At 46.3% G+C, this 24,787-nt stretch overlaps 1 long non-coding RNA gene across 1 annotated transcript in view; it reads left to right on the forward strand.

Annotated features, from left to right (window-relative positions):
* LOC138492255 (uncharacterized) overlaps window positions 1-24,787 on the forward strand; it is a 503,275-nt gene that overhangs the window by 138,202 nt on the left and 340,286 nt on the right. Inside the window, exon 2 of the long non-coding RNA XR_011276174.1 lies at window positions 17,638-17,735. This is a non-coding gene — a long non-coding RNA (uncharacterized lncRNA). The remainder of the gene's footprint in view (window positions 1-17,637; window positions 17,736-24,787) is intronic.

Genomic DNA, 24,787 nt, shown 5'->3' on the forward strand with positions numbered 1-24,787 from the left:
TATTTAAGCCACGCCCAGGCTTAGAAACATGCTTTGCGTTTTCTGCACCTGCAGCGTGACACTCACCTTGATCGGATCGGTCTTCAGTAGGCCTGCATTTTCTTCTGTGCTCAACTCCTGCAAGAACAAAAACACTGTTAGGAACAGCCTTACCTTGCGGTGCTTCTGCCCATCATTTATCACTCCTTCTGTTTTCGGCGGTGTCATTCTCATCCCGGCACGCCGCTTCCTAAGGAAAAGGGAAAAGAACAGAAAAAAGGCATTAGTAAGCATTCAGCAAATCTTCGCTTATTTTTTAAAGACTGTACGAGCTTCAAACGCTTACCTGAATCCCAGCCGCTCTGGGGGAACTCTGTCTCCCGAACTTCTCATCTATCTGCAAGAGGGAAAAGACACTCCAGGTTAGCGTGGAAACATCTAGAGGCGCTGCATACCGCTCTTACTCACTGCATTTCTTCTTCATAACCGGCATCCACGCTGAAAACGTTGCGGCACCTGAAAGACACAGAAAAAGAACTCAGTTCAATAAAAATATGAAAGGGTCGCATCGTGCTCTCACCCACCTTCAGCACTACTCATCTCAGCAGCACGTCGCCATCCCCGGACGCCGGCCATCATCTAAGGGAGGAAAGGAACGAAGTTAGAGAACTGTTCAAAAGACTCTTGCCAGTGAAGTAACTAGGCAGCAACGAGCCCGCATCAATCAACACGCCCCTGCGCTGAAAGCAGGACGGAGAGCACACTTTCCAAGAAAACAAGGTGAGCTGTGGATCAAAGGGAAGGGTTGGACCCCGGGAAGGAGGGGGTTCAAGCACACAGAGACAATAGGGTGTTAAACTCTACCAATCCTGTGTTTCAGGCCCAGTCTCCAGTCGAGTAGACTCCAGGGAAGGGTTCGAGGTCAGAACAGGCTGAGTGACATCCCCGTGGATACCAGGTGAGCGTTACACATTTTCACCACTTACTACTCCCAGCTGTATAGTCATAAAGAGCAGGTACCCCATGGAGACGTGACCGAATCTCTATCCCTTATTTCGCTCCTGCGGCTTACTGACACACCGCAGGCACTCTTGGATCAACCAATAACATTGGAAGAGATGAGCGACGCGATTGTCTCACTAGCCACATGTAAAACACCTGGAAGTGATAGTCTTCCCCTTGAATTTTATAAAACAGATAGCCCAACGTTAGCACCAGTTCTTCGAAAGATTTTTGTGGAGGCCTACGCTAAAGGTGTGCATCTGGCTAGCATGAGGGAAACCTTCATGGTACCCATACCTAAACCTGGGAATCCTAGAGACAGACGTGATTCATACCGCCCCCTAGCTATATTAAATTACAATGTAAAAATACTTACCATTATACTAGCAGGGAAGCTTTGCAAAGTTACTGCAGACCTGATGCATGGCGACCAAACTGGGTTTGTTCCAGGCCACAGCACTTCCTTAAACTTACGTAGGCTACAACATGTAATTGAACAGACCAACTCTTGCAAAGAACATTGCGTAGTGGTGTCATTAGATGCAATCAAAGCTTTCACTTCCCTCTATTGGGAATGGGTGTTTGCTGTGTTGCAAAGCTTTGAGATGGGAGAGTGTTTTATTTGTTGGGTAGCGCTGTTATATTCATCACCTACTGCTAGGGTCAAATCTGGCAGACATATTTCAAAAACATGGAATATCCAACGGGGGACACGCCAAGGCTGTCCGTTCTCTCCAATGTTATACATACTGGCACTCGAGCCCTTAGTGGTTTACCTGCACCAAGAATACTTGGCTGCTGGCATTACGGTTGGCAGTTCTAGGCACCTTGTCCCGGATGTATTGGATAACTTTGCAACACTCTCTGGGAAAGTCCTGCATCTTCCCTCTGACTGGTCTTCGTGGGGAGAGTGAAACCACCTTACCACACCTGGGGCTCCTGTGGGCAGTGTGCTCCTTTAGTACTTTGGTGTTCAGATCATGCATACACTGGAAGACATGCACACCAGTAACACCGTTGGGGTAGTGAAGGGTCTTAAAAAATACTTTAATAATGTCCATTACTACATCAAAGCCCCTTTCATTTGCTCATTAAATACATTTATTAGAGTGTTCCTATGGGACCCTGCCTGACATAGACTTGCTTTAACAGTATTATACCTACCCTATAAAGATGGCAGTCTGCAACTCCCCAGGTTAGAATTCCATTACCTAGCGGCCCAGCTAAGCTTTGTAACAAAATGGTTATCTGATGACATCACTTCTGAGACGCTGTTACTTAAATACTTGGTGGCCCCTGCCCGCCTTAATGACATGCTAGGGCTTCCGAGTACCTACATGAACTCCTTGCCATTGCTAGTGGAGCTGGGCAGGAAGGTATAGTTCCGGGTGTTCAAACTACTTTGCTTATCCCGCTCTTACTCGCCTAATGTCCCAGTAGTGGCTGACGTGTGTAAAAACGGGGTTGATCTTGGGCTTGCGAGGCGCTGCGAGGAGTGGAATATCTTCACATGGGGAGACAAGTATGAGAATGGTAGTTTCAGCGATCTGGACAACCTGGCCCAACGAATCAGTCTCCCCAAGGAACAATTCCTTTGGTACTTTAGGATGGTGGGGTGGCTAAACGAAAGTGGAGCAAGTGCCCTGCTGAGCCAGAAGAAACTGAACTACTGGCGTTAATGTATGCCTTAGAGGATGGCTGGAGGCTAGTATCCAGATTGTATGGTTGCTTGCTGAACAGGCCTAATCCTCTGGTTCTAAAACTGAAAACGTGTTGGGAGTCGGATGTGGGAACTAAGATTGTGGAACAGGCCTGGGAGAGGATGCTTATTTTCCCTATGCATGTGTGTGGGGGTGTGGCCATCAGCGGGGCGCAGGCAATGTGAAGGCTTTTTGTCTGTCTCGTTGCCTCATGGGCCGAAAGGCGGGTTGAGGCCCCCCCCAGAAAGCCCTCACACAGACATATAACCTCTCCCCCTACAGCGGCTGAAGTGGTGAGGCCCCGCCCGGTCCTGTTCTGGTGTTCCTCGACCCCAGGGAAGAAGAGAAATGTCTAACGGCAGTAGGCAGTGGAGGCGGTGTGTGGGGGCCTTGGTGGACAGTCCTGGGATGCTGGAAAACCGGGGAAAGAGACTGCGGCCCAACAGCAGGAGGAATAACGCTCCACAGTGAGCAGGTGTCCTGCAGAGCGTGCAGTGCCCCTGCCGCCCCCCGAACATACCGGCAAAAGAAGGTGGCATCGTCCAGAAGTAGGAGGTGCACCGTGGCATGAGAGGCACATCCACAGCAGAGACGGTACCGCCGGCGGACAAACAAGAGGACATACCAAGCCCTCTCTGCCGTGGGAAACAAGGTTGCACAGACGGCGGAGGGAATGCCTCGAAGGATCTGCTGGGACCGCAGCGGCGGCGGTGCACGGAAGGAAAAGCCGAAAGAGCAGAGCCCCAACCCCCATCCCACGAGAAACAGTGGGGGGGCCCGCTGTAGCAGGACATATTGAGAACCAGAAACTGTGGGGGGAGGACCCCGAAGCCTGCATGGGGGTCCCCAGGCCGGTAGCTACCGGTGTGGGGAAAAAACACAGGAGCCCATCGGAGGGACCATTGTCCCCTACGCAAGAGGAATTAGGTCAAGGTGAAAGAGGAGGCTGTGGTCCAGGGTGCAAGGCATGCGTTGCTGGACAACTGATCCCTCCTCATTCTGCCTGCCTGAACTGCAGCCCTGCTGACAACAGACAACACCTGGGGAGTGAAGCCTAGCATGGAGTCGAGTCGGAGTACTGGGGGACCACTCAGCACCTCCCCCTTATAGATCTGGGAGACTCAACCATAGGGCGACACTACAGGGTCAGTAGTCAACTGTGATACAGGGGGAAGAGTGGCAAAGAGGAGAAGAGCCAATTGGACCAGTCATGGAGAAGAGGCCGGCGAGAGGAATTGGACTGGCTTAGGGGGGGGGGTGTTGTGGGGGCCGTTGGGGATTGACCCAGGTTCAACCCCCATGACTGACTTGGGGCCAAGGGCTGACCCGATCGACTGGGCTTCCCCAGAACCATGATATATCGTGAACCTGGGACTCAGGACCAGCTAAAGGGGAGCGGGGTGCGGCCTCCACATTCGCCCGGACTGCAGGGTGACGAACTAAGGAAGAAGAGGACAAGTGCCCCTGGAGGAAAAGCAGCTAATGGTTTAGTAGAGGACAAACTAACCAGTGGAACCAAGAAAAGGAGCAGATGAGTGGGGCGTTGAGTGGCCCCCAGCGGCACTGAACCTTTGGGATAGCACTGGCCTAGAGGGGACGAGAACATCCCCCACTCTTCCCCCCTGAGGGGTGGGGCAGCCCTTCCAGCCTTCCCACACAAAGGAAAGTTGCCCACGATCCACGGGACAGATTTCAATGAGCTGGAGGGAGACGCTCCAGGAATTTCACTACAGGGAGGCCGCAGAGAGCTTAGGCAGTTAGAACTCCAACAGGATGACGGACCGAATAGCAGACCAGGCAGAGGACTCCATGTCCACAAAAAGAGACATTGCAGCCATACTGCAGGTAATCAGAGACATGCGTGCGGACATAGGCCATAGGCTCGATAAGATGGATCAGAGAGTGGACAAAATGGAAGGTAGGCTGCAGGGACTGGAGAACAACCAATCTTCGGTCGACAACTTAAAAGCTCAGATCGACACCAGATTATTCGCCCTGGCGAAGGACGACAAGACGCGAGCCCTGCAAATGGATGACTTTGAGAAGAGGGAAAGGAGGACCAATGTGCGGTTTTTCGGCCTTCAGGAAGGGGAGACGGAGATAGACATATGACGAGCTATCAAGGACATAATCTGTCTCCTGTTTGGCAATCGGGCAACCACGAACCACACTATTGACAGGGCGGGGGGTCGAGCTGGAGGCCCCCCATTATATCCTGGTCCACTTCGACTACTATCAAGTACCAGGAATGGTTGAACACTTTGGCTGGGTGCCGAGTTAAGCAGGAGGGGGTCTGCAGGGGGCACATGGGGAAGGGGCAAGGGATTCCGAATGGGGGAGCACTTGGGGAAAGGCTCTTCTTTTGGGAGAGGCAGGGTGAATTTAGAGGAGTTGGGGGAGGGGTGTTTGTGGTTTCCAGTACCCGGAAAGCCCAGGTAACGTGGTATAAGCAAGTTCAAAATATACCCTGTGACTCTCGTGGGGTGGAGATTGAGGTTGGGCAAAGAGCAACGTCCAGACGATTAAATGGCTGATCTGCTACCCGTTCTGAAGATAGCCTCGCTAAATGCCAGGGGAGTCAACTCCCCCACAAAGAGATCCTCCTAATCGGGGAATTTAGACATGCAGACCTAGACCTGCTCTTTCTCCAGGAAACACACTGGATGAGGTTGAAGGAACCGGCTATTCAGGGAGGAGGGATAGGGGAGGTATATTTTGCCTCCTACAGGACCAAAAAGAGGGGAGTGGTGATAATCGTGGCCAGTGACCTGGCCTTCTCGATAGAGGCGTCGATTAGGGATTCTGAGGGCAGATACCTGTTTGTTAGGGGTGCGCTCCAGGAGACTCCCCTCACATTGGGTGTGGTCTATGGTCCGAACGAAGGTCAAGTAATGTCAAGTAACGTTCTGGGAGGGGGTCAGGGACAAATTGAGAATTTTTAGTGGAAGGCACTCTCATACTGGGAGGCAATAATATGGTGCTGGATCCTGCTAGAGATAGGACAAGAATGTCGTCGCTAAAAACCATGCAGGTTGACAACTCCACATCGCTGAATTTGCGCAGGATCAACGATGACCTGGGCTTGGCAGATAAGTTTCTTAGCACAACCCCGGGGGACCCTCCCTACACGTATTATTCAAAAACTCACGAAACATTCTCGAGGATAGATCATATCCTGGTGGAGTGCTCTCTACACACACACAAGCAAAACTTGTGTGTTGACCCGGTGCCGTGGTTGCACCACAACCTTGTCCAGGTCACGCTGTTGGGGGTGGGGCCGTAGGTGGCGGTGGAAATGCAATGGCGCCCTCTTGAAGGATAAGGTAACAGCCCAAACGGTACTAGACCATATAATAGAATACTTCGAACCCAATGATAATGGAGAGGTTGGCCTCCACACCCTGTGGGATGCATTTAAAGCCACTATTCGAAGGGTTTTGATAAAAGTAGGGGCACAAAGAAAAGGGAAAGCCAGGAAGAAGCTCGATATGGAAGAATAGCACAGATACAACCGGGACGGGCACCCAGCCGCTCTATCTCCCCAGACAAGGCAGTAATTCTAGAACATTATAAAACACAGTTTAGGGACCTGCTGCTGAGCAAGACCGAAAGGAACCTTCTAATCCTTAAGCAAAAATACTGTGAAAGAGTGGGTAGGGCAGATAGGATACTGGTGTGGAAACTGAGGGAGGCCCAGAAAAGAAAAATGGTTAAGGCTTTAAAAACTGGGGAGGGGGTAGTAAGACATGACACCCAAGTATAGGCGGGCCTTTAAGCAATACTACGAACAACTATATAAATCAGAGTTCAAAGGTGATGACACCCTTATAGAAGACTTCCTGGCTCAGCTCCCCATACCGTGACTGTCTGGCAATATTGCCAGGGGAATGGAAGCCCCAGTGTAGAAGGAAGAAATTATTCAGGCGATTAAAACAATGAAAGACGGCACGACACCGGGGGAAGACGGGTTTACAGCAGTGATGTTTTTAAAGTTGTATCGGTCTACCCTGGCCCCATACCTAAAACAGGCCTTTAATGCAGTCCTCAAGGGAGACACCCTGCCCGGTACAATGATGGGAGCCGTTATAGTGTTACTGCCGAAAGAGGGTAAAGACCCAACAGAGTGCTCATTCTACAGACCGATTTCCTTACTGAACATGGATGTCAAGATTTTGGTGAAGGTCCTCGGTAAGAGACTGGAAGGGATCATGCCAACCCTGGTCCACTGGCACCAGGAGGGTTTTATTAAAGGGCGGCAGGGGTCAGATAACATCCGCAAGACAGTAAACCTAATGCACTATGCACTAAGGACTGACCTCAACGCCTGTCTGCTTTCCCTCGACTCGGAGAAGGCCTTCGATAAGGTGGAATGGAGGTACATGGCCATACTCCTACAGAAAATGGGATTTGGGGAAAACAATTGGGTGGAGGCACTGTGTAGAGCTCCCATTGCAAGAGTTCAGGTGAATGGAGATTTAACAGCCCCTTTCAATTTAGCAAGAGGTACGAGACAAGGCTGTACCCTATCCCCTCTGTTATACGCCCTTACAATGGAACCCCTGCGATAGCGGTGAGGACTCAACAGAAAATATAGGGTATTGGAAGGGGACGGGTTGAATTTAAACTATGTCAATTCTCTGATGACATCCTGCGATACCTTGTAGATGCCCTGTCCACACTCTCTGTCCTGTTATCACTAAGTGACGCTTTTGGAGCCTTCTCGGGACTGCGAATTAACAAGTCCAAATCTATGCTGCTGCTGTTTTGAGCAATCAACCCAGGCTTTGACTCAGTGACCCGGTTCTTAGGGGTCAAAGTTGAAAGAACATCAATGAAATACCTTGTGGTGCAACTGACCAGAAACCTAGCGTCACTGGCAGCGGCTAACTTTGACCCGCTGATGACAGCCATCAAAGCGGTTCTGCACTGTTGGAGCAGTATGATCCTAACATGGTACGGCCGTATGACAGCGGTAAAAATGAATGCTCTGCCAAGGCGCCTGTACTTGGTCACAGCCCTTCCCACAAAAGAACTAGAGTCACTCTTTAAAGAGTTTAGGATCTCAGTACAAAAATGTATATGGCAGGGCAAGACCCCAAGGACCAAATTGATCGGCACTTCCTCTCCCTAGGGAGGAAGGGGGCTTCGGTCTCCCTGACTTCCAGTTATATTATAAAGTGGCCCAGCCCAGGGTGATCCTGTAACACATGCAGGATGATCTGGGAACATACTAGACTTACCTTGAGGATTAGGAGATGCATCCAGCCAAAGTGAGGGATCTGCAATGGGTTCCGTGTAAAGAAATACTGAGCAGACTGCTCGACCACCTAACCCTGGGAGTGCTGTGGTCTATATGGAGGGCGGGAGTTAAACACACAGAGAACCTGTCCACATGGCCCTCCTCGATGACCTCACTCTGGGGCCTTGATATAAAATTGTGAGATAGGGGTTTCTACAACTCTCATGAATGGTCGGACACAGGGTTGGAGAGGGTGGGACAGTTTTTCCAAGAGGGTGAATTCTTATCCTATGAGGCAGTGGTAGAAGCTCTGGGAACAGGTAAGATCACCATATTTGAATAGCTCCGATTGAAGGGACTCCTGACAGATCACAAATGGGGAGAGAAATGTAGGCGCCTGCTCACCCCCGTTTGAGAGAACACTTGACACAGCTTACTCGAGAAAAGGGATGGTGTCCAAACTGTACAGGGTTCTGAATGTCTGGGACATTAAGAACAGGCAGGGGTTTAAAGAGTATTGGAATATGCTAGCGGGAGAGGACCTCACAGAAGAGGCATGGGGAAAGATATCTAAGATAGCATTCCATGGGAACCTCTTCAAAGCCGATATGGAACATCATTTCAAGATACTTCAGGGGTGGCATAGGGACCCCCTTAAGCTCTCTAGAATATTTGTGGGGGCGTCCCCATGGTCTCCGAGGCGGTGTGGCCAGGTTGGTTTGTGGGAACATATGTAGTGGTACTGTCCACAGATTCAGACTTATTGGGAGAACCTGTCAGTGTGGATGGCGGAAATCATAGAGGGGTCACTCCCTCTCGAACTCCTGCAAATGTTACGGGGGATTCCATCAAAAGATTCTGAAACGTACAGGGACCCCAGAGCATGGGAAACAATGCTGTGGGCGGGGAGGGTGGCATTGGCACAGAAGTGGAAGAGCGCATTGATCCCAAATAAAAATGATTGGCTGAAAATACTTAAGAATATGTTCCTGATGGATAATCTTACGGCTATGGTGAATGATGAGTTGGGTTCAGAAAGAAATGGGGATGTGATGTGCACTGAGATGAGGTGTGGTACTGGACCCCCATAGTTGGGGGAGGTTGAGAGGCATAACGATAGAGACAGGAAAGGAAGACCCCTGAATGGGAAGGAAACAGATTGTTTGGCCGATCAAAGGCAATCGACGTTGGATGGGACCATTGCAATAATAATCTAACACCCTGAAGGACTGTGTGCCCAGTGAGAACTGGAGAACTGGGGGGACTGGCCTCGAATGAGGGGACTATTTCGACAAGGAGTATCACCAAACACGCTGAAGAGTTGTACAAGGAACCACTAATAGTTTGTTTGACAGGGGACAGAGGGGCCAGGAGGGTAAGGGAATGTGTTTACCCTATGGATTAACAGAGCTCTCAAGTGATGTGTGCAAACGGTTTTGCCAATAAAAATTTCAATAAAAAATTTCAACTTTTTAAATTTAAAAAAGTGCCACCAAGATGATGCAGACCTACTCCATATGTTTTTGAAATGTGTAAGAATGCAAAGGTTTTGGTCTCGCATCGAACAGGCTTGCAATATGGCAGGAGTTGTTAGATGCGACTGGGACCCTAGAGAATGCCTCCTTGGTGCATACCCTAGGAATGGCAAGCATAAGCATATTATTAAATGTATGGATCTGGCTTGCATTCTAGCTAAACGCCGCTTTGCTGTGTCCTGGAAGTCAGCGGGGTGCCCGCATTACAAACAGGGGTACCGTGAGTTTGAGATTTGACTCCATGAAGGCAGGCAGTGTACTGTTCCGCAGGACAATGGCATCACGGGTGGAACCTGGAAAGCAGGTGCAGCAGTGTATCTCAGTGAGGTCTGCATCACAGTTCACCTTCACGTTCATAGAATGGTAGTGTTTGCTGTTTCTGTAAACCTTGTCCAATGCATGTGGGCTCACCAAGGCCACATGTGTGGGGGCCAGAGCTGTAATGACGTTTAGGAAGTGGGCAGGTGCATAGAATGTGCCTTTGAGGGATTTATCTATGGTGGACTAATGGTCAGCTAGATGTCCTGAGGTGCATGCCACATGAGCGCATCAAGCACCTGGTCAAGCACGATAGAAAACGTGGGTTGCAACATGCCATACAGTATGGCCACAGTGTGCTGTAAGGTGCCTGTGGCGAGGAAGTTCAGCGCTGACACAAGCTTGAGCTGTGGTGGTGTAGCAGTTTGTATGTTAATCCTGCTTTCGATGTCACCCTGTATCTGGCTAGGTAGCTCAGCGCAGCCTGTTGAGGCAGTATAATATAATGAGCTGGCAATCGATGAGTGCCCATGGTGATGGCCTGATCCAGGGAATGGACTCTCTCCTTGCATGGCATCTCCTCTGCCTTTCTGCTGTATGTGGTCTGCATTATTGCTATTCTTGCCTCAGGAGCTTAATGTAAAGCAGGAGGTGTTGTAACTCCAGATTCGCTACTGCTAGTGGCAGCATGATGTTGGGAATGTGTTCTGGGAAGGTGTGGCCCTTATATTCCCTTTCTGAATCCAATGGGTGCACCTTTGGCTTCATTGGACTCGCCTGTTTGCATTTACCTCCTTATTTTGCATAGAGGTAACTGCACTGTATTTTTGGTGGAGTTACTACCCATTGTTGGTGGTATTTCAACTTATAATATGACCGTCAGAATTACTGTCAGGCTAATTCAGCCGATTTTCTGTGCTTATTGCACTGGCAGTAATTCCACTTGTGCTAATTCCCCCAGTGGAATTTGTGCCCATTTTCTGAAATGTCCTAATTCGGCAGAGTGGTAAAAGTAGTGGTAATTCCATTACCACCACTTTTACCACTTACTACTGAACTCGTAATGAGGGGCAATGGGATTTTATCTACGAGTGAATGGTATTGATGTGTCTGTGGTACCGATGAGAGAGAGAAATCATTTCCAAGACAAAAACAGGAAAGGTCACAACATCCAAATCAGAAAAGCGATGATACATATTTGTATAACCAAGGTTAACTGGAAATGTAGGTTATAGCATGCAGGAAGGAGCCAGGAGGATTTTAATATCAATTCTTTAGAAGATTGATCCTAGCTGCTTACCACGTTCGCTCAGAATGCAACTTGTTTACCCTGATATAAATGATTTGCACAAGTTGAAAGTGCTATCATGGGATTAGAGGGATCATCCACATTTGCTTTATTGTACAACTTTGAGCAGCTCAGTAGTTTCTCAAGAACTTTTCTTAATATAGGAAACTTGTCTTACTTCAAATTTCTCTGTAAATGGTTTTACTACTTTTGCACTTGTGCACTGCAGGGCAGTAGAGGCAGACCTACATTTATTCTCGTGGTGGGGTAATTGTTTTATTGCGCAACATTTTATGGAAAAGGCATTGGGTAATTTGATGGAGGCCATCTCGCTCCAAAATAAAAGCTGGCAGCAAAATTATGATAACTTTTTATTAATTAACAGCTGTGTTCCGCAAAAGGCAGAGCAACAGTCCTCCCTCATTCAAAATTTTAGGAAATTGAACAACACTGTTTCCTACATCCCTTATTGTGTGTGGTTGTGATCTGTATGTTAGATGTCCACCTACCATAGGTATGGGATGGGTTAATGGACAACATTTGGAAACCATACTGACAGCCCAATTTCTGTAGAAAAGAAGTAATCCTGGTGGACACTTGAGGGCTGTTTTTTTTTCTTCAAATTGAGGCTTGATTGTGCTCAATGGCAGAACTAAAAATGGTATGCAGGAAAATGTACTAGAAGAGACCAGAATACAGAATATATGATAGATTACTTTTTTGCGTGGATCAGCTATTTTGAGAATGCCACCTCCCTGCAAATGAGGTCCACTTCTTGCATTGGAAACGGGATAAGGCGGTATAAGTCCAGGGATCAAATTCACTTGGGCTAATTAGAGTGAATTTAAGGGTCAAATGGTCACATAAAAATGTATTTGCTTTTGGGAGATTTCCAACAGTTTTAACTTGCTCACAATGGGTGAGATTTGGAATTTCAGCAATATGCACAATATGTCGGAAGGGGGTGTTGTGACCCCAATTTCATACATATCATCCATAACATTAATGATGACGCTGAGACATGGATTACGTCTTACTTCTTTTAATGTCTCATCTTAACTGCCTTCCAGCTGTCCCCACTTCGACTCTCCCTTGCCTACATTCCACATTCTATTCAGCTACAACAGGGGCATGCAAACCTTCAAGCTGAGTACACAAACAAAGTTAACATTACCCACCAAAACATTTAATGTAAAATGGACTCCTTAATCTACGGAAGGAGATCATCAAGCAGAAATGAGAAATCACAAATTTTGAAATAGGTAAAAAAAAGCAACAGATATTGCAACAATCAAAAAAATTGGTTAATATAGCATAAATATGCAAGAATGCAAACTAAAAGGGTAATAACGTTAAAGACTGTTCTATTGAAAAACATTTGTAGTTTTTGGAATATAATCAAAGGTATAGAGTATGGTATAGGTATTGGGCAAATAACGACTATAAATGAGATGCAATGGACTAATCATATTCAGTCAATTTTTCAGCAAATAAATTGATTATTTAAGCATTGAGCAACCCGAATATTATGAGGAGCAAGAGCACACGGTATCCCCCCTTCCCAATTATCCTTCACCCTGCTCTCCCTTGTCCTTTATGGGATATTACCAGCCCTGTCCTGTTACCCCCACTCCCCATTTTCAACACATACTGAGATGAGGTAAAAGTCCCTATAGTACTGTGAGGAGGAAGATGAATTGAGAGGCCTACTACATCATACTACCTGTATGTTCCTTTAATGAGGTCAGGCACTTCATAACAACTATACACACCTGCACTCTATTGAACACCACTCTAGTACTGAAGGAAAGGAAACCTCATAGTCAGGCATGTCCTGAGAGTTTGCCTAATTGGAGTCAGGCAAGGGAGGCCAAGGTTCACACCTCAAACACCTTTACAGGACTCTGGTGTATAAAAGGTGGAGCATTCAGCAGTGCAGAGAGCAGCAGCTAGGAGAGCAACAGAGAGGCTGCGTGGCTGAGTCCAGCAGGGGATACCTTTTTGCTTTTAAGCCAGCTTTGCTAAGGAGAAAGGATCAAGCCGTGGAAGCTGGAGGACTGGAAGCTGCAGCAGTAAAACCCGGAGATGTCTGGAGGAGAGCAGGATGTCGAGACGCTGACCCGGTGTGCTGTAAGAGTTGCAATGTGGCGAGAGAGCCATGTCTCAAAAAACACTTTACGTAGAACTTTTCCTAAAATATATCAATAAATAAACAATTCTGAACTTAATCATTCAAAACAGCGATAAAACCTATAAATCTTAAAAATCTTGTTATTCATTACAAAGCTCTAGAGCCTAAAATAGGGTAATTGACTTTTACAAACATGTTACAAACAGATATGCTCAAACACTGTCTCCAAATTCAGTGAATTAATAAAATTAGTAGTAGCTAAAACCGAAGAAGTAGTATGACCTGACAAAGAAATTGACCAAATTGTCTCACCATCACTCATAACCATCAGTTCTGTAAACGTTTTCATAAGATTCCACCTACGCCCCTGGAAAGCCTGGCAGGAGATAAGTAGGTGTTTAAGTGTCTCACATTCCAAGGGAATCTTACAAAAAACAACATCCTACCTCACCATCTTTGAGAACCCTGTATCTAGCAAGAATCTGACTAGTTCTGCATAAATTAATACGAAATATAAAAAAAGGTCTAATAGATTTGGCTGGATATACCTAAAGAAAATGAGCCACAGTTCCTAATTTCTCATGTTCACCTTGGAGATGGTTGAGTGAGGGATACAAGTGAAATATTTCAAAAGTTAAGATCCAATCAGACTCGAACAATAATTTCTTAATATGCATTGGATTGTCCCTCACATCACAAACCAAACTACCCAATTCTGTCAAAATTAGGATAACAAAGGAATAAAACTCTCAAAGCCAAGTACTCAGCTGAGCCTCCAACATAATATTTAGATCTTCAAATAATGAGGCCACAGATGGAAATAAGATTTTTCTTATGAGTGAGAGAATTTTCCAAACTGCATGTGCATGTAATGATACAATACCCAGAACATAGCTAATTGCATACACTGGTGCAGAATTGGGTAGCCGTAAAAAAAATCTCTCCCTCAAGGCTTCCAAAATAGGCAAATAATCCAATAGTACCCATGGGTAAATATCAGAACCATATAATAACTTTGGCACAATGTTGCATTCATAAAACCTTAAAATTTACTTCATAATAAATCGACCATATTTTTGATCGACTTCCACCAGTTGGTTGGCTAAATTATGAGCACATTTCTTCAACCATTCAAACAAACTTGTGTGACCTTGTTTACAAGAAATCCTACTCAATTTTTGTTTCCAGAGTGAGGGCAAGCATATGTTTGACATAGACGGATTTTGTTTTGGGGCTTACAGACCTCCACTATCCTTAGAAACATAATTTAAGGGAATACCCAAAGTAGAGAGGGCAAGATAGGCATCTATCCCAACCCATTATCTCAAAATAAAGGTTTTTGAACTGTTATCTCTTGTGTCTGAGTCCATCTTGTCACCATGCCTACCTCACAATACCCATGTATAAAAAAGGACTAAGGTTTGATCTGTGTTTCTATAGGATGATCGCCCTTTTGAACTCAATAAGGAATGTCATTACGTCCGTTATCTTTCGAAAGCTGCATGTTTGTCCGTCGATACAAAATGTATTAATTATAGAACAGATGTACTTTACAAGGTATTGTTTAACCACTCATAATATCTTGTTATTAAATAGTCTTACCAAGTTGGCTTGCCTGAAAGGTTGACCTCCATTATTTGTTAAAATATTCAAACCAATCAAGATTTAATATGAGGATGCATTTTAACGCCCTTTTTTGTTTAATGTATATGGCAGATCTTTCTGTATACCTCCATCAGGCAAATCTTGTTTCCCCTGAAATAGTGAACCCTCACATCTCCTAGCTATCATCCGCAGATGATGAAGTAGTGTTTGACCACACAGAGAAAGGCTTACAAGCCGCATTGAATACACTTGTTTCCTTTGCAACTGATAACCAACTTACGATCAATTTAACAAAAACTAAAGTGATGGACTATCGAGAGCTGATTTGCGATTCATATGCAACTGTGGGGGGTTCCTGTTCGAGTTCACCATTGAATATCAGTATTTAGGAGAATATCAGTATTTAGGAGTGGTTCTAAAAGAAATGGCTTCATAAATACAAATGTTAAACAAATGTTTGAGATGTGGAGGGGTTTCAGTGGCAAGTGTCAGAGCTTTCATAGGGAATACGCAGGGATTTCCCTTAAGCCTATCATAATGTTGTGCAAATAAATCTGTATCCCTGTCATCTTCTGTAGTCTAGAAACCACAACTGCAAATCTAGTGCTTAGGTTCAATAGCCTTGAAGAAAATGCTGGTGTCCATGTTTGGGGCTACCAAGAGGAACCTCCTTGCCACTTATTAGATGTGAATAAATTCTGATCTCGGAAACAAACAGCCTCATTACGTTGGCAGGTTGCCGCCGAACTTGTAACACTGTTTCCGGTGCCACTGGGATATAACAAGCTCCGGTGGCCTAGGATGTAAGGCAGGGGGGAACTGTAAATCCCCATTCCCCTGGAGTCCCATGTGACTCCACGACAATGGGGACACGAAAGCACCGGCAAGGTTTCTATGCTTGCCGGGGCTGGTGCTCCCGTAGTTTAGCGGTCCGGAAAGGGTACCGGTATGTTGCTACCGGCATCCTTATTTCCAGACCGCCAGGCTTGTAATGAGGCCCAAATATAGTACTAGAAATTATTAGCAAAGCGCTAAATACTGATACAATACCCCAGTTATTCCAATTTCTAATTTCTAACATAGATCTCTTTGAGAAAATAGATTTGAATGGAATCATAATGACCCACTGACTGCTCAGATAAGAACAATGAAGCGTAACACCCATGTGTGGTATTGAAAGAAAAATGTGTATAGAATAGCAAATCTGCCCTGAACCCAGGAATAGTACAAATGCCTCTCAAAATATAGGGCCACACAGCCTTATGTCACAATGTTTCCAGATATGGCTGCTCGATGCCTATTTTTTAAATTCATACTGACCCTCTTAGAAACCATGGAGATTATTGGACTGGACCACACAACATATTCTCAAACAACGTTGTAATTGTTGATTTTACGAAGCTTCAGGAGCAAAACAATCTTCAAAACATTTATATGTAATTTCATTAAATCTTTATTCTTTTAGCATCAAACATTTTAGTTTTGTTTACAGCCTTGAAACATTATCATCAGAAAGTTTCTCGGTAAAATGGATAAATAGTCAACAACTTGGTCTGAATTAGGAATAGGGAATTATAGGAAAGAATTTAAAGAAATGTTGATGTCAATTTATTTCTTAGATTGAGAAATTGAAACTGAAGATTTTAAAAAGAGATAATGAGTGAGTAAATCACATAATCAAGAATACTATTTAGATATATTCTATTGTATAAAAATAGTATTGGTGAGTAATTATTTGTTTAGATGTATATTTCGTATGAGTGTATAAAGTTTTATGTAAATTACATATGCACCTTAAATAAAAAAACAATATCTAATTAGTATGGACGAAAAACAATGGATTAGGAGTAGAGTATTCACTACTATGTGTAATGTTTTTTTTAACTGAAGTGATCAAAGGCTGTGATATCCACCAATTGCTCAAAGGTTTTGTGAGGGGAGCCCTAGATGCCATGGAGTAACATGGAGAATGTCATTGGCAGGAGACCAGATCATCTAGAGTCAGTGGACCCTGGTTTTAGCATTGTGTGTAGAGCAGGGACTTTGGATGCAGACTTCTGAAGTGTGGAGAGGGGATGCAGTATTATTAGCATGGAAGGGTATTAGAAGATATGTACAATGGGCAGTGCAGCACTACAAGTCTTAAAGAAACCCGGACATTAAAAAATGGATTAAGGAACTAATGGGAGGATGGCTATGCAAGTGTTTGTCAGTGGCTTGGGAAGATGGGTGAGCTAACTCAGAAAGCAACTAACTGATTAGGATTTGAGCAATATCAAGTGAGTTGTAAAAAGCCACAAACCTGTACCCGTAGAGCTATCCAAAGAGAAACTTGGAGAGAGTAGGCAGTGGCCTATGAGGTGCAGTATAAACACTCACACAGAAGGATATTCCAGTTTTGGAAACATCATTTCCTGGAGACCTCAAAGGCAAAAGGATAATCCCATGTCAAAATAATTAGAGGGACAATGGTAGACAGTTGACATAAATACTGGGGAACAGAAAAGGCATTGGAAGCTTGCATCATGTGAAAATTCTAGAGAGAGCAATGGTTCCAAAAGGCTGACAGGTTGGGTTTACACAGGCCACAGCAAAGGCATAAAGGAAACAGTGCATGTGAAACGTTAAAAGCAGATATATGATGATATGTGGGTGAACTCAATTGTTACAACTAGCTATGTTTCTTGTATGTGTAAACTGTTTGCATAGGTGAGATTCTCTACCCCGTGCTTACACCATAACATTCTTCCATAGCCGGATCACATACCTTCATTGGTTATTCTGGAAATAAGTCACCTTATTTGGAAGAGTCTGTCAGCCCTCATAGTGAAATAGGAAAGGATTGCACTCCAGAAATTGTACCACTCTATAAATCAATTTCTCCTGTTTTCTCATTTCAGGTGAGGATTTTTACGTGGAAAAGGACTACTGCACAGTTAAGAAAATGGCCACTGCTCAGCTCCTCCACCCTGCCAAGAAAAAGCTGAAAACTAGTAAGGTAAATCCACTATATGAACAATGATTGCTTTAAACTTGTTGTTCAAGTACATCCCTGGTTTAATTTAGAAGCCTGGGTCCATGGCAATGAAAATGAGTCTTTAAGTTTGATAAATGGAGGGCACAACTCTATGAATGTGATGCAAAATTACAGAAATTCACAATAGGATTATTGTATATGTGAAGAAGAGGAGATGGTCTTTGATGGGTGTTTGGTTTATCAGGTAAAGGCAAAAAAAGGTGCCAAGAGGGAGATGCTGGCGATCTTGGTTAAGGGTTCACTTGCTTGTGAGATCATTGAAGGAAAAGTGAAAACGGAAACGCTGACCCAAGTTCTCAAATTGATCCATTGGAGGGCCTCCCACTGTATTTTATTAATATCTATAATACTGCCTCCGTGAAAGATGGTTTGGGACGGTGGCCTGGAGCTCATGCTGGAAGGCTGCGGTTGAGCTGAGCTCCGGCATTTATCCGACAACGATCCTATAACACAGCATTCTCACTGCTTTTACTTCTCCCTCTGACAGAACAACACAATTAGCAACCTTCACCGCCAGCATCTGGATTGTGCTGAGTGTTCTTGCTTTTGTTTGCGGATTGTTAAAGCCGACGGAGATCCGGATCAGTATATTGCACAAAGGAACACAAAATGGCGGCTGGCACTTGCGGCTAGACTTGAATGCAGCAGAGATGTGGAATAGCAGAGTGGGAGTACGCTCTCAGTGACTGGGCAACGGGGGACTGAAGGGCTAAAAAAACAGGCCTGACCTACTTTACAGATACTTGAGGACAAGCGCAGTCAGACCCTGTGCAGCACCGGCATACACCTCCTTGCAACCAACTCACCCAAGTTGGCCTTTGGGTCTCAGACACTGCGGGAGCGTGGGTATGGAGGAGACTGCCGGCACGGAAGGCACCGCTATCCGAACAGAGAGAGTGAGAGGCCAGCAGATCCGCCTGCACCGGAGCGCCCAAAGAGACAGTGCTTTTGATGTGAGGCGTGGTGCTGAAAACCTACTCAGGCATTGGGCAGGCGAATCCCACGGACCTAGAGACTGCAACGGAGCAGCCGACAGCGGTTGCCCACTGCCATGGATGCTGGACATGGCCAGTATGCTACGAGGGGACTGCTGAAACGTGCAAGAGAGCAGACGCTCTAAAGGTCAGTGCCTGGGTTGTCGCTGTATGAGAGGCTTTGGCTGGGGGACAGTTATTCCCCCCCACCTTTTGGAGGAAGAAGACCATACTTATATGATAGAGCTTTGGCCTGGGAGCTTGCTTGCCCCTCAGGCAGTTGACGGTTTCACTGCCCCGCATGACAGGAACTCAGCGCCGACCCATGCAGAGTACTAGGAAAGCAAAAAGTTCCTGGTAAAGATACCATTCGGCAAACGCAAGGAAGAGTGACCAGTGAACATACCCACAAAGACGAGCCTCCCCCTTCTCTGCATGGTACCTGCGCCCCTTATTGGTATGCATGGCCAGGTTTTTACCCGCACCATACTTCTACTCCCCTAGAGGCGACTGCTGATTGTCACTGAGCAAAGGAGCCAAAGTGCTAGTTGAGACCTGGCGAGTAATTGCTCCACGCTCCCTGGTGGATTCACGGCTGCACGCCGGTGTTATCTTCAGCGATGGAACCCGAAGACCTGGCACCTCTCACCTGACTGAGTTCCAGGCTCCCCTGTGGAGGTAGTTGATGACAACTTGGTTCAGCTTAGACCATTATTCTAGTGTGACCAGCAGTGCAAATGCTGCTCTTCTTTAGTGTTGAATAGCAATAGAATCCCTTTTTGTCACAAAACATTTCTGCAACTGGGCAGGGAACGAACTGAGGCAGCGACTAGCAGACCTCATGACGGTGAGGAGCTGCACAACATATCAACGCCTGTACTGATGCACCAATGTCCTATAAGGCACCTGCCTTGACCCCTAGGGCTACTAAACCCACGTGCCCTGCACACTGTTGCAATTAATCAGCGTACACGGATCCGGAGAGGGCACCTTGATTGCGACATCAACTACAGAGTGGTACTACAGGCAAATGAATACATTGAAGTGTGGCTGAATCTGGCAATTGTCGACGCTGCAGGCTTAGACCGCAATAGATTTACAGCGGCTCAGTAGGGTCCTACTGGAGCAGAGCTTTTAGTCAAGAACGCAACTAATTAGTTACAATTTTAGGCACACGCAGACGGCGCTGCATGCCAAGCCACCAAAACTGCCCCTATTCCATCAACAAAGAACAAACAGAAGGCCATCATCATGGACTCCTTTGCAGGTCTCGGGAGGATACAGGCACTGACCTCGGCAGGGAGTGGAACAAGTGCAGCGGACAGTGGAGCCTGTACAGCTTTGCAGGAAGACAAGGTACTTGCAGCAATTGCAGCATTAAGAACCTCCCTAGAACACAAGATAGATGAGGTCAAAATAGATGTGCAACTCTTACGCCAAGATGTGCGGTACTTAGCAGAGCGAGTCACGAATACAGCAGAACTTTTGAAAAACACTACTGCTACCACCACCGATCTCGCCACCCAACTGAAAACTCTTGAATCTAAAAACCGCTTCCTGGAGCAGAGAGGCGAAGATGCGGAAGGCCGCTCCTGCAAAAATAACATCAGAGTTCTTGGCATACCGGAAGGCACAGACGGTAGAGACCCGACGACCTATATAGAAAATCTGTTCCTGCAGGAGGTTTACCGGGCAAATTATCGAAAGGGTTTTTCTGTTGAAGGGCTCATCGATTCCCTACAAAAGAGACCACCACCCGGATCACATCCTCGCCCTATAATAGCCAAAATATTGAACTTCAGGGGCCGGGAGGTGCTTCTACAGTTCTCTAGGGACGGTGGAGTGATACGAGGTGGCTCGAATGTAGCCATCTACCCAAACTATATCCCCTAAGTGCAGCAGCAACGAAATAGATTCATCTCAGTTAAAAAGATAGGTTGCAGAGAAAAGGGATTAGGTATATGCTTATGTACCCAGCAAGACTCAAAGTGAAGAAGGGAGGTTGAGATTTTTCAAGAGCCCAGAAGCAGTGGCAATGTGGTTGGAACACAACAACCTGGACACATACAATGATCCTACACAACAGAAGGCGGAAACTGGAGCTACCAAGACAGCAGTTGCCAAGGAGTGTAACCGTAGCACATCATGATGAGACGCCTGGAAAAGAAAAGCCAAGTGCGCCCTCTGGTGATGGAGGCACCGATAGCACTGACACAAACTTTATCGGAGATTTGATCCGAGACTGCATGGCAGCCTATGATGTCCTGCGCTAGGTGCCGCGGAAACTACAGCTATTATGCCGGAGCTGGTGACCAAGCCCACTGGGCTCCAATGGCATTCACCCCAATCCATCCGGACAGTCGACGAGTGGTACTTGTCGACTTTACAAACCGGTGCCTGCTAGAGGAAGTAATCAACGGCAGGCCCGAACTGACTTCATCTCTTGGGCATAGTTGGTGCCCCATGTTCTGGGGGTTGGTTATTTAAGTTCAACCTGATTTACCCAACCAATGTGAAACACTTGTGTACGAGTGCGATATAAATAAAATTTCATTTAATTTCATTTTTATTTATTGCTTGATTAGCTACACAAGACTGGAGGTCACACGATTTTGGCCACTGCGCAATAACAAGGCTAAAGATGCATGCATCACACATGATACACGTGAAGTATTACTCATATTGCTGCATTCAGATGTGCCCTGGGACACTGCGTACCAGGGCATGATAGTTAAAGGATCATATGTAGAATATGGCACAGGTTAAGATCATGACATGGAATGTGAAGGGCCTTGGCACATATATATGCAGAAATAGTCATATCTTACCTTCAGTGTAAAGAGATCTCAATAGCCCTGTTACAAGAAACCAATTTGATGGCTACGGAACAGGAGACTATAGCAAAATGCTGGGGAGGCATAGTGCAGGGGTCTCCATACTCCAAGTGTGCAAGAGGAGTATGGGTCAGTGGTTCGCTCCCATTCTAGCTAATAAATTAAGAAGTGGATGCAGAGGGCCGATACATTGGTCCTAGTCAACTCCTACTTTCCAAATCATGCTATACCAGCACACATCCAAACATAAAGCACACATATGACCCCCTATAGAGATGCCTTTTTTATCTGAGGCAGGGTTCCATACCACTCAGGTGCCGGGCCTCCCCAGCCACAACAGTACTTAATACTGTTCTCACAGAGCTGGCCTTAGTGGATTTTTGGCAGGAAATCCAACCGGGTTTGAAAGAATACTCTTATTACTCCTCCTCGCACACTAGGTTAGACTATGGGCCTCATTACGAGTCCGGCGTTAACCGAGGCGGTAAAACCGCCTGGTTAACGCCGGACTCGTATTACCATTCCGCCTCCGTGATTCCCGGAATTACCGGGGCATCACAACCCCGGTTTTCCGGGAATCACGGAGGCGGAATGGTGTAAATCCCCATTCCCATTGAGTCCTATGGGACTCAATGGGAATCGGGATCATGGAAACACCGGCAGCATCTTGTAATGCTGCCGGTGTTTCCTCGTCCGCCTGCAGGCGGGCGGTGTTAAACCCGCGAGGTCAGACCTGGCGGGAACATCACCTCCCGCCTGCAGGGGTCGGGATCAGGCGGTCCGGAAACAACGGTGGCGTCGGGTTTACCGCCACCGTTATTTCCGGCCCGCCACGGTCGTAATGAGGCCCTATATCTTCGCGAGCACTGACCATTTACAGGAATTTGCAAGTGCTGAGTATATGGGTTGCATCATATCAGATCACTCCCCACTTATTGTGACATGGAACCGAGAAATACTGCATACCCTTGTTCTGACGTGGCACATGCCTACGTTCGCAATGTTGGACCTGGCCTTTCGAGAACAACTCAGCAACAAATTAGACCTCTTTTTGAAAGAAAACATCGGCAGCATTAAAAATTGGGGGACTGTCTGGGAGACTTTAAAAGTGGTTAGTAGAGGTGAAGTTATTGCAGGGACTGGTGGAGTCCACAAACAGTTAAGAGCAGAGTTCGAGGTCTTGGAGACCAAGGTTGGGGAACTGGGGTCATTACAACCACATGCACCATCTGTGGGCCGCTGGCCCTTGGGGAGGCTCGGTCTGACTGCCGAGCCATTTGGGAGGGATTATAAAAGTTTGATTATGTCGCCAGCACGGCACGCACACACGCGGAGGGGACAAATCTGGGAAATTTCTTGCCTGACTGTGCTGCAAGGAATATCCCAAAGCTCTGATTACACTTTTGTGAGATGAATGTGGAGAGTCTTGGAGAGCACAGACTGCAATCAATGACATATTTGCTACCTATTATGCCACATTATACAGCCACAGCACCCATGTACCACCTGAGGACATAGCGGAGGACTTTCCACAAATTAAACTTCCATGCCTCACTTGCAGTCAATGTGACCTTACAGACTAGCCCTTCACCTTACAGGACCTGGAGGAAGCGATTACCGCTTCGACCTCGCGTAAGACCCCAGGAGGCGATGGCCTTCCGGCAGAGTTTTATAAAATAATATCAAACCACACTAGCCCTGACACGTTTGAAGGTCTTTGAGGAGACCTTTGAAAAAGAGGAACTCCCGAATACAATGTGCGAAACATGGTTAGTCCCCATTCTCAAACCTGGGAAACAACCCGATGTATGCGATTCCTACAAACCCTTGGCTATGCTTAATTGTGAAATTAAGATATTAACTACCATGCTCGCTTCTCGCCTGCATAGTTGCATAGCAACACTAATACACTCTACGCAGATTACAGCATATAATTGATCAGACAAAAGGGCGCCCAGAACAATATGTGGTGGCATCATTAGTTGCAATAAAAGCTTTTGATTTGGTGTATTGGGAGTGGATAGAAGCTGCGCTGCAGGGTTTTGGGTTTGGAGCATTCTTTAGGAGATGGGTCAAAATACTTTACACTTCCCCTCCGCTAGGTCAGAACCTGGTGATGCATAGCTAGGCAATGGGACATGCAGAGAGGAACCCGATGCTCTATATACTTGCGTTAGAACCCATAGCGGTGTACCTCTGACAAGAGTACCATGAAGCCGGGATACACATAGGAGACACCACACACTTACTCTCGTTGTACGCTGATGATGTAGATGTACTACTTTACTTATGCCAACTGCGCCATAACCCATAGTGTTAGAGGTACTGGATGGCTGTGCAAGGTTATCAGGATTACCTTCAACAAACATAAATCATGCTTATTTCCACTAGCAGGGCTGAATAACACTAAGCTGACTTCTACCTTTCACTGGGGACTGAAGTGGGAACACGACTCCTTTCGGTACTTGGGCATACGAGTTGCTCACACCCCAGAACAAACACATACCTTAAATACATTAAGAGCAGTGGAGGGAGTTAAGAGGTGAATGGTGTTTTGGTCCCGACTGCCTCTTTCACTTCTGGGCATGGTGGCTATCACGAAAATGATTATTTTACCCCGGCTTCTGTATGGATTTACAAATGTCTATTACATCACAGCCCCTTTCTTTTGAGAATTAGAGACCATGTTGAGAACATTTTTATGGGGCCCGAGGAGGCACAGAATATTGACCCTCATACTGTCACTCCCCTTTCAGCAAGGTGGTCTCCAGCTACCAAGATTGGAAAATTATTATCTAGCGGCTCACCTTAGCTTTATTGCCAAATGGCTAGCGGACAAAGCCACTACATAACATAGTTTACTTAACGCCGTGATCAGCCCTATGCTATTACGGAAAGCGATTTGGCACCCAGCGAGCGGGCGCTTAACCTATCAATTCCTATTAACAGTGGGCAGACATGTCTGGCAAAGGATGAAAAAGATACTGGAACTTAAACACCCCTATACTCCTAATGCCCCCATTCTAGTTAACACGCAGTGGGATACGGAGGAGCTGAGGCCAGCCCGATTTTGGGAAGAGTCGGGCATTGCAACTTGGGGAGACATTTATGAAAATGGTACACATAGAGAACTCTCAAACCTTATCCAAAAAGAGGGTCTCCCAAGTGGGCAGTTTCTGAGATATATGAGGGTAACCAAATTTGC

This window comes from Ambystoma mexicanum, chromosome 10 (assembly GCF_040938575.1).
Source record: "Ambystoma mexicanum isolate Mex_15411 chromosome 10, UKY_AmexF1_1, whole genome shotgun sequence".
NCBI classification, from domain to species: Eukaryota; Metazoa; Chordata; class Amphibia; order Caudata; family Ambystomatidae; genus Ambystoma; species Ambystoma mexicanum.